Genomic DNA, 15337 nt, shown 5'->3' on the forward strand with positions numbered 1-15337 from the left:
GGATGGATGAACATACCTGTCGGAAGAATAGAGATGCTTGTTAGAGTGCGATGGTTGCAGGTAGCAGGGCACAGTCTGTATACATCTTTCAGGTTTTAATTCTACTGTTATCTGCACACTTTTAGGACACACTTCTAGGAATCACACTGGATTATTATTGGATCACCATCTGTTTATATGGAGAAGTCACTTGGACATTATTAATGCTTTGCTTGTGTCCAAGAGCATAAAAAGTATTGAAGACAATCATAGGAGAAAGACTCAGAGGATTTCCCATATTTTTTCAGTGTCGTTGGAGGCTTGATGAATCAATTTGCAGTAATTCAAAATTTTTAGCGAATTTGAATTTTGAGAGATTCGATTATCTTTAGCATTTATATATAATGGAATGTTCTTTGAATCTTCAGCTTTAGCTTTTGGATGATTCATGGCAAATAACAGATTTTTCTGTGGGTCCCAGTTTTTAGTTAGATCTCAGCATGCACCGCGAGTACTCCCCCTTTTCAAGACAATATGGTTCATATCTAATGACTTGGAAATCAGCACGGCTACTGCATCAGTACTGCTTTTACATGAATCAGTTTGAGTTGATCCTGGCAGCCTAACACAGTCTTAAAAGCACAGCATGAGCGAGGAGTTCACAATGTGAAATTAAAGGCTTCAATAGATATTTCCCAGTCTAAATTGAAAGAAAAAAAAGAAGACAATTGTCCAAAACTTAAAAGTCTTATCGTTCATAATTTAATGTGAGAACAATTTAGTAAAAAAAAAAAAAAGAATATCACATTTATTACAAGCTTTTCGTTCTGATTTATCAAATAGTTGCATAAAATACATAGGCACTCAGTCATTTGGTCACGTCCCGACTTAGAAAGTTGTCAAGGAAACATGTGAATAAAGGTAACATGAATAATATATCCTGAGCATGAATTAAGTCTTGCTCTTGGAAAAGTCTAATTGAAATTTCAACTTGATAAATATCAAAGTCAGACAAATACAATAATAGGACAGACTTACCCCTTAAAGAAAATGTGGGAAAAAAAATCCTGAATAACAACCATTTATACGAATTTAAAAAATTACTATAACCCTTTTTATTTAATTTTTTTTTTTTATTTTACTTTGACATTACTTTACAGCACAAACTCTCACTGCTTGGGAAAAAGCAATATATGTCAAAAAATATGTATATGTATAATTGTAAAATATTTAAAAGAGGAGAAAAAAAAATCCCCGGTTTAATATTTTATAAGGGAATCTACTGAAATGTCTTTTTTATTCACGCCGAGGGAATGTCAATTCTTAAGTTTATTACAGTATTAACATTTACAGTTAAGCAGTCCAGTTGGCTTTTGGTGACTCTTCAGTTAGGAACAGGTGAAGCATAGTAAATTGCCCAAGAAACGGCTAAAAGATGATTCCAATACCTTAATATCCAAGCCTATGAATTGATTGTTGTGCGATGATTCAGCGTTCTACGAAGCTCGGAAAGTTTCTAATGTAGTCATTTCTCATTTGTTTCAGGGGAGAACTGTACCCTTGGTAAATGCACCAAATGATTAAAAACACAGATTTTCTGATCTAAATTGAATAAAAAACAGAAAGTCAAATAAATCTTTCTATGCTTTGGAAATAATAAAGATTTCTAAAGTACAAATGTTTTTTTCTTTCTTCAAATGTGAACTTGTGGGGTCTTATATGAGTAACACAAGGAAAAATAAAATGCAAAAGATTTAAGCACAACCAATTTGAATATTTTTAACTATAGGACTCAACCTAATTTCTATAACCTATTCTAATTTGGCCTGATTTTAGCAGGGATAATTACTAGTGATGAGCAAATATACTCAGTACTCGAGATTTCTCGAGCATGCTCGGGGGTCCTCCGAGTATTTTTTAGTGCTCAGAGATTTAGTTTTTCTTGCCGCAACTGAATGATTTACATCTCTTAGCCAGCATAAGTACATCTGGGGATTCCCTAGCAACCAGGCAACCCTCACATGTACTTATGCTGGCTAACAGATGTAAATCATTCAGCTGCGGCAAGAAAAACTAAATCTCCGAGCACTAAAAAATACTCGGAGGACCCCCCGAGCATGCTCGAGAAATTTCTCGAGTAACGAGTATATTCACTCATCACTAATAATTACTCTATGAGTTTGTTTTTTTCTGGGTAAACCAAAGAAAACCCATGAAAACATTAGGAAAGCACGGGGACCCCAGTCCTTGAGCATAGGAACCCCATGTATATGTGGTCCTGGAGGTCAGGAACCCCATGTAGATGTGGTATTTGAGAATATCAACCCCATTTAGATGTTGTCCTTGAGCATAGGAACCCCATGTAGATGAGATACTTGAGCGCAGGAGCCCTATGCAGATATTGTCATTGAGCATAGAAAACCCATGTAAATATGACCCTTGAACCCCCTGCAGATGTTGTCCTTGAATGTAGGAACCCCATAGAGATGTGGTCATTGAGCATAGGAACCACATTTAGATGTGGTGCTTGAGCATAGGAACCTCATGTAGATGTGGTCCTTTAACATAGGAACCCCATGTAGATGTGGTCCTTGAGCACAGGAACAAAATAATGAGCCCCATATAGTGCTTCATACAGAATAATGAGCCCCGTATATTGTTCCATACAGTATAATGAGCACCATATAATGCTCCAAATAGTTTATGTGGCCAATGAACTGAATAGTTAACAGCAAATATTAATTACTCATGTCTAGTGTTGAGCGATACCTTCCGATGCTTGAAAGTATCGGTATCGGATAGTATCGGCCGATACCCGAAAAATATCGGATATCGCCGATACCGATACCCGATACCAATACAAGTCAATGGGACTCAAGTATCGGAAGGTATCCTGGATGATTCCCAGGGTCTGAAGGAGAGGAAACTCTCCTTCAGGCCCTGGGATCCATATTCATGTAAAAAATAATGAACGAGAACATCTTTGCAACCTGGACTCAAATACATAGTTGCGTTTAGTTGATTCCAATAAAATTCTGCTACCACCACTTCACATTCAGCTTCGACTGATGAAGCAGTGCTAAGGCTCTACCGAAAGAAGGAGAGACCTTTAAGGACTGTCCGAAGCAAAACTGAAGGAAGGCATTTTTTGTGAGTCCGGATATTCAGAAACTCATGAAGGATGACGTGTTTGAAACAAAAATTAAAGCTGTTGAGAAAAGAGCTTGGCATTCTTTTTAAGAAGTTGTGAAGAAATTTCTAGGCAACACTAAAGATCCAAAATTTAAGTCCATTGTGGAGAACATACTGAAACAATTCAAAGCCTTGTGTTGTCTGATGAATTTGAAGTTACATTTTTTACATTCGCATTTTGACTACCTTACTAAAAACCTTGGAGCTGTTAGCACAGATCAAGGAGAAATATTTCATCAGGATATCAAGGAGATGGAATGATAGAACCAAGGTAAATGGAACGTGAATATAGTGGAGGACTACTGCTGGATGCTTCACAGAGAAGATCCTCAGGCCTTCTATAAGAGAAAGGGTACCAAAAGAAGCTTTGAAGATAAGACTAAATTAGTTTCCAATAAAGTTGCAGAGTGAATGTTCATTTTATTTTTATATATAATATTGTGTACATTTTTGGTTACAATAACGTTTGTCTTGTTCATCTTGGTTGTACAATATTTCATATGGAAAATTCATACGTGATGCTGATGGTTAAAAAATAGAAGTTTTTTTTTTAATCAGGATATAAGAAGTTAGGCTACTTTCACACTTCTGTCTTTTTAGATCCGTCACAATGCGTCGTTTTGGGAAAAAAACGCATCCTGCAAATTTGCCCGCAGGATGCTTTTTTTTCCCATAGACTTGTATGGCCGATGGATCGCGTCGTATGGCCATATGTCGCGTCCGTCGTGCACTGGATGCGTCGTGTTTTGGTGGACCGTCGTCACGAAAAAACGTTCAAGGGAACATTTTTTCATACGTCGCATCCTGCACTTTGGAGTGCGCATGCCCGGGCGGAGATCTCTAGCTCCTCCCCAGGACTTTAGAATGGGCAGCGGATGCGTTGAAAAACTACATCCGCTGCCCACGTTGTGCCGAATTTTAACAGCGTCCGTCGGGTTAGCGACGGCCGCGTACCACCGGAAATGTGAAAGAAGCCTTATAAGAATGAGTCATTGTATTTGAAAAAAAAGTCATAAACCCAAATTTTGTATACCTGTGAATAAGGTTGAGCGAAACGGATCGGTCATTTTCAGAAATCGCTGACTTTTAGGCAAAGTCGGGTTTCATGAAACCCGAACCGATCCTAGTGTGGGATCGGCCATGCGGTACACGATCAGAGCGCCAAAGTCGCGTTTCGTATGATGCTGTTACCGCCGTTTTTCATCCAATGAAGGAGGACGCAGAGTGTGGGCCGCATGATGACATAGGTCTCTGTCCCCACCATCTTAGACAAGGGCATGGCAGTGATTGGCTTGCTGTCTGCGGCCTCACAGGGGCTATAAAGGGGCGTGCACGCCGACCGCCATCTTACTTCTGCCGATCTGAGCATAGGGAGAGGTCGCTGCAGCTTCATCAGAAGAAGGGATATAGTTAGGGAGGGAAGATTAACCCCCACAAACCGCTTGTGCTGTAGCGATTTCCACTGTCCAACACGACCTTTTTGTCCAGGGACAGTGGAGGTCGTATTTTAGTGCATCAGCTGTGTGCATGGTGCTGTGCAAACCAACTGATTTTTTGAAAGCAAAAATCCTGTTGCTCCTTTCTGCACAGTTACCTGTCTTGTTTATTTGTCCACACTTTTTTGTTCTGAAGTCCTTTTTATTGCTGCCGTACTTGTCCTGAGATCATTGTAGGGACTAGGGAGTGTGTTATTGCAGTACCTTTTTTTTTTTTCTTTATAATAATTTCAGCCACTTTCTGCCACGTTCATAGTGTTGTGTTATACCACAGGGCCAGAGTTAGGGTTCAGTGTCTCCCCCCCAAAAAATGGAGATTCAAATTCTCACACAGTGTATATTCAGCTGTACTGCTAGTGCGTTGTATATCAGGCAGCCACTTTCTGCCACGTTTATAGTGTTGTGTTAAACCACAGGGCCAGAGTTAGGGTTCAGTGTCTCCCCCCAAAAAATGGAGATTCAAATTCTCACACAGTGTATATTCAGCTGTACTGCTAGTGTGTCGTATATCAGGCAGACACTTTCTGCCACGTTCATAGTGTTGTGTTATACCACAGGGCCAGAGATAGGGTTCAGTGTCTCCCCCCCAAAAATGGAGATTCAAATTCTCACACAGTGTATATTCAGCTGTACTGCTAGTGCATCGTATATCAGGCAGACACTTTCTGCCACGTTAATAGTGTTGTGTTATACCACAGGGCCAGAGTTAGGGTTCAGTGTCTCCCCCAAAAAAATGGAGATTCAAATTCTCACACAGTGTATATTCAGCTGTACTGCTAGTGCGTCATATATCAGGCAGCCACTTTCTGCCACGTTCATAGTGTTGTGTTATACAACAGGGCCAGAGTTAGGGTTCAGTGTCTCCCCCCAAAAAATGGAGATTCAAATTCTCACACAGAGTATATTCAGCTGTACTGCTAGTGCGTCGTATATCAGGCAGCCACTTTCTGCCATGTTTATAGTGTTGTGTTATACCACAGGGCCAGAGTTAGGGTTCAGTGTCTCCCCCCAAAAAATGGAGATTCAAATTCTCACACAGTGTATATTCAGCTGTACTGCTAGTGCGTTGTATATCAGGCAGCCACTTTCTGCCACGTTCATATTTTTGTGTTATACCACAGGGCCAGAGTTGGGGTTCAGTGTCTCCCCCCAAAAGCAAGTCATCTTTCAGGCAAGCTACGTGTCAGCAGGGGAAGGTTGGGCAAAAGAATGTGAAATCCATGATTGGTTAATTTAAATGAAGGTTAGCTAATCAACATTTTGGGTAGCCAGACGTGTCCTTTTTTCGGTCAGTATTGAACCAGCAGCACTGAACACTCTTTCTGAAAGCACACTGACAGCAGGGCAATCGAGGTCCTGTAATCCATATTCTGGCAATTCAGGCCAGGTGTCTAGTTTAGATGCCCAGTAATCAAAGGGGAATGACCTGTGAGGGAGAACATCGATAAGGGTGGAAAAGTAGTTTGTAACCATACTGGACAAATGCTGTCTCCTGTCACTTTGAATCGATGCACCTGTCCCTGTCATGTCAGCGGTCATTGCGAAATCATTCCACAACCTTGTCATAAAACCCCTCTGTCCAACGCCACTTTGGATTTCTGCACCTCTGCCATGTTGCCCCCTGCAGCTCGTGTGAGAACCATCACCGCCGCTGTGTGCTGGGAATGCCTGAACCAAACGGTCTACAAGAGTTGCTTGTTTGGTAGCCAATATTTGACCTAGGTTCTCATGTGACATGATATTTTGCAGTTTTCCTTTATATCTTGTATCCAGGAGGCAGGCCAACCAGTTGTCGTCATCGGTCATCATTTTAACAATGCGGGGGTCCCTTTTTAGGATACGCAAGGCATACTCAGCCATGTGGGCCAATGTTCCAGGTGTCAATTAACTGTTTCTGCTGGGTTGAGGACCACTTTCTTGCAAATCAACATCACAAGTGTCCCGCAATAAACCTGTACCAGACCTTGCAATGCCACCAGTTTCTATTGCCACCTGAGAATCATCCTCCTCCCATACATATTCATCCCCATCATCCTCCTCCTCATCCTCTTCGTCCACCAATTTGTCCTGGACAGTTCCCTGAGAAGACAATGGCTGACTGTCATCAAGGCTTCCCTCCTCCTCGGCTGCAGACACCTGCTCCTTAATGTGCGTCAAACTTTGCATCAGCAGACGCATAAGTGGGACGTTAATGCTTATGATGGCATCGACCACTGCACACCAGACAACTCCATGTCTGCCATCCAAGTGCCTGCCCATGTATCCTCCCACAAATTAATTACAGCACGCCTCTGTTCGCACAGCCTCTGAATCATGTGCAGTGTGGAGTTCCACCTTGTTGCAACGTCGATTATTAGGCGGTGCTGGGGAAGATTCAGCGATTGCTGATGGTTCAGCATACGGCTGGAGTGTATGGGCATCCGGCGGATGTGCGAGCAAAGTCTTCGCACCTTCAGGAGCAGGGCTGGTAACTTTGGATAATTTTTGAGGAAGCCCTGCACCACCAGGTTAAAGGTGTGAGCCAGGCAAGGTATGTGTTTCAGTTCTGAAAGGGCTATGGCAGCCATAAAATTCCTTCCGTTATCACTGAATACCTTGCCTGCCTCAAGATGTACACTGCCCAGCCATGACTGAGTTTGTTGCTGCAAGTACTCCACCAGTACTTCCGCGGTGTGTCTGTTGTCACCCAAACACTTCATTTGAAACACAGCCTGCTGACGCTTACCACTAGCTGTTCGATAATGGGACACCCCGTGTGCAACACTGGCAGCTGCGGATGGAGTGGTAGGGCGACTGCGCTCTGTGCACGAGCTTTCACTTCTGGAGGAGGAGGAGGAGGAGTGGCGAACGCCTTATGCCAACTGTTTCCTTAGACTGTGGGATAGCCTGAACTGTCCCACTATGGCTGCCCCCTGTGGACCCTGCATCCTACACATTAACCCAGTGCGCCTTGATGGACACGTACCGTCCCCGGCCATGCCTACTGGTCCATGCATCTGTTGTGAGGTGCACCTTTCCACTGACTGATTGCCTCAAGGCATGGAGAATGCAGTCTTTGACATGCTGGTGGAGGGCTGGGATGGCTTTTCTCACAAAGAAGTGTCGACTGGGTAGGTCATAGCGTGGTACTGCGTGGGCCATCAGGTCTTTGAAAGCTTCGCTTTCAACCAAATGGTAGGGCATCATCTGTAATGAGATTAGTATAGCAATGTGGGCATTCAAATCCTGTGTATGCGGATGAGAGGATGAGTACTTTCTTTTCCTAACGAGAGTCTCTTGTAGGGTGAGCTGGACTGGAGAGCTGCATATGGTAGAACTAGCGGTGGTGGTGGTGGACATGGCGGATTGAGAGAGAGTTTGTTATGGTATTCTTGTTGTTGGCCTACATACAGTCTTTCCTACCAATAACCTTGTGATTCCCTGACTGCTTTGGCCTTACGACGATACCTCCACATTTGCTGCTGGTGGTGTCCTAACTGGTGGGCTTACAGTGAGGGAAGCAATGTAGCATTGCTGACTACCTTCATTCCGAGCAGGTGCACCAACGGTACGGGACGTTTGGTAGTTAGTCCAGGCTTGCAAGTGCATGCTGGTTAAATGTCTAAGCATGCACGTTGTATTTAAATTTTGAAGATTCTTCTCTCTGCTAAAGGTCTTTGAGCATTTCTTACAGATAACTTTTGACTGATCATTCTGATCTTGGTTAAAAAATTGCTACACTACACTCTTCCTACTATCGAAAACCTTTTCAGGCATTGTGCGCTGTGCTACTTTCACCGAATGGCCACGCTCTCCTAAAACTGTTTTTGTTTTTCACAAACATTTTTGGCCTGATACGGGCCTGCCAGATGACAGCTGTTTCAATGTAGATGGCTGCTGCGGATCATCCTCCTCCGCTTCTGAGCTAGTGGCAGCGGCACCCTCTTTCCCCAGTGGCTGCCAATCTGGGTCAACAACTGGGTCATCTATCACCTCCTCCTCAATGTCATGTGCACCTTCCTCAGTGTCACCGTGTAAGGTGCTATAGCGTTCGGGACAGGGCACCATAGTCTCATCAGGGTCACATTCTGGCTCAGTAAACTGCGAGGGCAATGTAGTGATCAGAGTCAATGGAACAGCATCACAATCTAGCTGTGGCTGTGCATCAGTGCACTCCATGTCTGATTCTTCTTGTAATTGGCAGTGTACAATTTCCCTTTCTAACCCAGGCACGGTATGTGTAAAGAGCTCCATGGAGTAACCTGTAGTGTCGCCTGATGCATCCTTCACTTTTGGTTTGGGAGAAGGACACAAGGAAACGTCTTTTTCCTGACCGGGAGCATCCACTGATGACTGGCTGCTCTTACATTTAGAACTTTGGGAAGAGGAGGCGAAAGAGCTAGAGGGTGAGTCAACAAGGAAAGACAACACTTTTTCCTGCTTCTCCGGCTTTAAAAGCTGTTTTCCTACTCCCAGGTAAGGGAGCCTTCGAGGCCTTGTGTAGCCAGATGATGACGCAGGCTGAACACCTCCAGCCTTAGGTGCTACTGTGCTTTTGCCACTACCACGAGATGCAGCACCACCAGCACCATCAGTACCAGCTGGCAACCCCCGCCAACGGCCTCTTCCACCAGACTTCCTCATTTTTTGGGGGAGACACTGAACCACAACTCATATTACACCGTCGTAATATGAGGGGCCCTGTGCCAGTACCGCCGCCCACGAGAGAGTGTTCCCCCCAGCTTGAACAGTGCTCTACCACTTGCAATACTACCTCTCCCAGCTCCACCACTGTGTAGTCTGTGCGGTTAAAACCTTAAATGGCACTGCCAATACGAATTATTTGAAATGATAGATGATAGTTAAAATATACAGGGGCCCTGGCCTCCATTTAATACTTTGCGCCTACTACCACTGTCTTTATTATTTGGGCATAATAACGGTGTCTGCCGCTGCTTCTTTTTTTTCCTTCACTGAACAAAGCTGAACTTCAACTGTTGTCCCGTTTCAAATATTAAACTGCATTTGGCCTACTTGTTGGGTTGGGGCCTACTAACGGTGTCTGCCGCTCCTTGGTGTTCTCCTGGTTTATTTTTCTTGTGCTTCAATCTTCAGGCTTTCGTTTAAATAATTTTTATATTAAGCTGCATTTGGTCTACTTGTTCGGTTGGGCCTAGTAACATTGTCTGCTGCCGCCTCTTGTTTTCCTCTACTAAACAAAGCTGAGCTTGAAGCTTCAGGCTTTCGGCCTGTAACAACAATATGAAATTACATTTGGCCTAGTTCTTGGTTTGGGCCTAGTAACGTTGTCTGCTGCTGCCTCTTGTTTTCCTCTACTACACAAAGCTGAGCTTCAATCTTCAGGCTTTCGGCCTATATTTAGAGTATGAAACTGCATTTGGCCTACTTGTTTGGTTGGGCCTACTAACGGTGTCTGCCACTGATTGTTGTTCTCCACTGAATAAACTAATGCCGCCTGTTTACTCCTGTTACCAATTTTTAACAGCTTTTAGCTTACTTTTTTTATTTTGGGCCTATATCTGTGTTTCCTCCTCATTCCTGCCCATTGCCCTGCCACTGCTAGATGAGTCTGCTGGTACATTGACACAGACCACTACATTCCCCTTGCTCTCTACACAGCCTGAATCTGACCCTGCTGAAACTCAGGTTCCCCTTCCCGCATACTATACCACCTAACATGGGGACAAAGAGGAAGGTGCAGATGAAAGTGCAGGTTCCTTCAACAGGTGGGGGGGCATACTCATTGGCGACGTCACTGGCACAGGGCCCCTCATAGTACGCAAAAGTGTCTCTGCCGGTGGGAGGCGCCCCTGCCGTCAATCACAATGCCGTACTTTGAGGGACCCTGTGCCAGTGGCAATGCGAATGAGTGTGCCCCCCCTGCTTGTTCAGGATCACAGCACTTGCAAAGTTGAAATACTTACCTCTCCCTGCTCCACCGCTGTGACGTAGTCCGCGTTTCCTGGGCCCACGAAAAACTTGAGCCAGCCCTACTCCCCCCACAACTGTTGCCAAATGACCCCCAAATTTTCAATGGCTAACTATTATTATAAGGTAAATTAAGATTGACAAGCTTAAGTAACAAGAAATGATATTTTTGGCATTAAAATGGGCTCTGTTGGTGTTTACCTGTCCTCCACTCACTGCCGACTTTGATTCTCCATTGACTTGCATTGGGTTTCGTGTTTCGGTCGGATCCCCGACTTTTCGCAATAATCGGCCGATTTCACCCGACCCGACTTTTGACAAAGTTGGGTTTCGCGAAACCCGACTCGATCCTGAAAAAGTAAAAGTCGCTCAACCCTACCTGTGAATTAACATTTAAAATCCGTACTTAGTGTGAATGTCTGTGCAGCCTGTCTAACATCTCATATGTAAAGAAGATCCGTCACAAGATTTCACATTGCAAATGGCATACATTACCTAATAGATCTCTTGCACCTGATAAGGCTGGTGTACTCATTGTGAAAATCTATGTCAGAATGGCTGTATCAGCCTAAAATTAAAGCATTTTATTAGTTCAGACAAATGCAAATATAAATGTTAGACTGGGAAACTTTCAAAAAAGACACACTGTAGATTTTCACAATATGTACACCAGCATCATCAGGTTTAAAAGATCTATGTAATAACATCTATAGTTTTGTATTGTGAAATCTGGTGACAGATCTGCGTTCACATTTTATTGAATTTTATTGTGTGTTTATTTAGTGTTACATTATTCAGTTTTTATATAATTTTCAGGGCATTGGGGGTCCATACTGTTGAGTTATTTCTGGTGTATTGTAGCAACTTTATCTTGTCCAGGAATAAATTACTGATCTATTGCTGATATATAATCTCTCCAGCAGTAATGATTATGTACTGTTGCAAACAGCGGGGTTTGGAAACCTTTTCACTCTTGGTTTCTACCATCATTGCTGAAAGCATTGCATTGCAGAAGATAAAAGCAAATACTATGCACTCAGCAGACGAAAAGTTACCTGCACTGCAAATGGGTCTTTATAAGCTGCTCAATCCAAAGCACCAATTGTGACCAATGTATATATCTTTTGCATATAGCAGTTTATATGAGCCCCCTTCCCAGGTTTATTGAAATATGTATACAAACAGATTTATAACCCCTTTAACCCATACTTATCACTTTCACCCATGTATCTCATCGAGCAAGTCCTACTATTTATTGTCACACTGTGTTGAAAAACATATACATATAAAAATAAAAAATGAAATAAAAAGTGACAAAATAAAATAAAAATAGAATGTAAGTAAAAGAAAGAAACAAAAAATAGGAAAAAAGATATATAAAAAAAATAAGCTAGCAGAAAATAAAATAAAAATGTAAAATCTTTTTCCTCTGTCAATGTTGCAATGCGGTAGGCAATATTGACACCAATAAATGCATGAACACTCGGGAAAGCCGTCTTCCTATAGCCACCTATTAGACAAATAGAGAGCAGTGGCCTGCGAGTTATTAGTTTTTATACATTATCATCTCAAACACAGGGCAGAATAGTCTGATTTCAAAGTGACAGCTGGTGGTGGCTATTGCTGATACATGCTAATCCACTTTTTATTATGGAGAAACCGCCTGCGCTTTCACATGCACCAAAAGGGAGTTACTAAGTATAATCACATAGGAAAGAGCCACCGGTCCCTCAAACACATGAGACAAAAAAATAAATAAAATAAAAACGGAATGATCGTCTTAGTACACAAAATAAAATATAGATTACATAATGGGGGAGCAGTTTGGGGTTATGTTACGACGCTTTAATCTCCCCTTTTTCACTATTAATATTCATTAAAATGTAGAAGAATTAGAGGTTTAAAATCTTCTATTAAGGAAAAGCTGATCGTTGACTGTCAGTGTTTAAAATGAACATAATGTTACTATTTGGAATTAGCAGACATATATTTCCGGTAGCAAATTCGATTTGGATATAAACTGGCATAAAAATACATAATATATTTATACACTGATCAGCCATGACATTAAAACCATTTAGAAGCACACGTGAAAAACATCAATTTTTTTCATGATAAAAAAATATTAAAGTGGCTCCAGTCAGGGGTGGCCATTCTGGGAAATTGATTTGTTGTAAGCAGGAAAATTGAGCAAGTATAAAGTGTAAGGATCTGAGACACTTTGATAAGGGCCATATATTGATGAATAGACGATTGGGTCAGAGCATCTCCAAAATGGCAGGTGTTGTGGTCTGTTCTCAACTTGAGGCATCTCATATATGGTAGATGTTGTGGTGTGTCCCGTATGAGGCAGGTCTTGTAGGGTGCTCCTATATTAAGCTGATCTTGTGTATGTTCCCATATAAGGCAACTTTTGTAGGATGTTCCAACATAGAGTCGGGAAGGAATTTTTTTCCCCAATGTGGAGCTTACTCTTTGCCACATGGGTTTTTTTTGCCTTCCTCTGGATCAACATTTTAGGGCATGTTAGGTTAGGCTATGGGTTGAACTAGATGGACTTAAAGGGACACTGTCACCCCCTCCAGCCGTTATAAACTAAAAGAGCCACCTTGTGCGGCAGTAATGCTGCATTCTAACAAGGTGGCTCTTTTAGTTTTTGTTGCTGTTATTCTCAAAATAAAGCGTTTTATAATTTTGCCCAAATACCTATCTTTATACCTGGAGGCAGGTCTTTGAAGTGCCCAACTGCCGTCAGTCATCTCTTCTGCAGCGCTGGTCGCCGCCCCCTCAGCGATGTTTTCCTCTGAAATCCGGCGCCTGCGCTGTGCTCTTCTGCCTGGAGCAGGCGCATAGAGCATTGGCCATCCTAGCTCTGATGCCGGGTTCCGGACTGTGCCTGTGCGGGCAGTGAGGCCACACTGCTACTGAATCCCCGCCCTGCAGTGTGTTATGCATTATGCACAGTGCGGGGCTGGGATTCCTAGGCACGGCACAGGCGCAGTCCGGAACCCGGCATCTGAGCTATGACGGCCAATGCTCAATGCGCCTGCCCCAGGCAGAAGAGCACAGCGCAGGCGCCGGGTTTCAGAGGAAAACATCGCTGAGGAGGCGGCGACCAGCGCCGCAGAAGAGATGACTGACGGCAGTTGGGCGCTTCAAAGACCTGCCGTCAGGTATAAAGATAGGTATTTGGGCAAAATTATAAAACGCTTTATTTTGAAAATAACAGCAACAAAAACTAAAAGAGCCACCTTGTTAGAATGCAGCATTACTGCTGCACAAGGTGGCTCTTTTAGTTTATAACGGCTGGAGGGGGTGACAATGTCCCTTTAAAGTCTTCCTTCAACCTTAATAACTATGTAATAAGACAGCTGTTTTGTGAGGTGTTCCCATATAAGGCAGTTATTGAGGGGTGCTCCCATGTAAGTCAGATTTTGTGGGTTATTCCCATATAAAGTAAGCCTTGTGGAAATTTTGTAGGGTGTTCCCTTATATGGCCGTCCTTATTGAGGAATTGTGGGGTGTTCCCATAGAAGACAGGTTTGGTTGGCGGGTTTCTATATATGGCAGGTATTGTGGTGTGCTCCCATATAAGGCAGGTTTAGTGGGATGTTCCTATATATGACAGGTTTTGTGGGTTGTTTATATATATGGCAAGTCTTTCTTGTAGGTGTTGTGGGATGTTTCTATATCTTCAGGTCTAGTAGGGTTTACCCACATAAGGGAGGTATTGTGGTGTGTTCCCATATAAGGCAGGTTTTGTGGGATGTTCCTATATATGCCAGGTATTGTGGTGTGTTCCCATATAAGGCAGGTGTTGTGGGATGTTTCTATATATTCGGGTCTTGTAGGGTGTACCCACATAAGGGAGGTATTGTGGTGTGCTCTCATATAAGGCAGGTCTTGTGGAGTGTTTCCATATAAGGTAGGTTTTATGGTGTGTTCCAATATAAAGCAGGTTTTGTAGGGTGTTCCCACATAAGAGAGGCCTTAAAGTGTGTTCCCAATGCACAGTGATTAGTACTTACCAGTACCTACCAAAAGTGGGTCAAGGAAGGAGATCTGGTGAACTGGCAACATGGTCACCGATGCCCACGACTAGCCTATCTACTATGAACCCATAGAAAAGTTCCTGCAGAACAAATTATACTTTGCATGTTCAGTAGACACAGAGCAATAAAGCTTACTATGCCTAGAGCTGTGTGGCTGCAGACTTGTCAGTGAGTCCATGTTGCTACATTTCTGATGCTAAAAATACCTTTACTAGGAGCATCAGAATTAAAAATGGACCATGAAGCACTGAATGGAGGTGTCGTGGTCTGGTCAATAACATTTTTTTACCTCATGTGGATGGCCGGATATGTGTGCAAATCTTATCTGGGAAAGAGAATGCACCAGGTGGGACTACAGAAAGAAGGCAAGCCGGGCAATGTGACGACTATCTGGACAATATTCTACTTTGAACCCCCGAGTAGTGGCATGTTTGTGGGTGTTACTTTACTATATATTACCTACCTAACTATATTATACAGACTAAGCACAACCCTAATGACTGTACTGGTTTCACTGGGATAATGCTCCTCGACATACTGCTAAAAGTATTCAGGAATGGTTTGAAAAACATGACAAAAAGTTCAATTTGATTACATACATCCAAATTTCCAGGATCCCAGTGTAATTGATCATCTATGATATGTTTATGAAAAATGAATCAAGTGCATTTATATGCATCTTGTAACTTA

Source organism: Ranitomeya variabilis, chromosome 7 (genome assembly GCF_051348905.1).
Source record: "Ranitomeya variabilis isolate aRanVar5 chromosome 7, aRanVar5.hap1, whole genome shotgun sequence".
Classification (NCBI taxonomy): Eukaryota; Metazoa; Chordata; class Amphibia; order Anura; family Dendrobatidae; genus Ranitomeya; species Ranitomeya variabilis.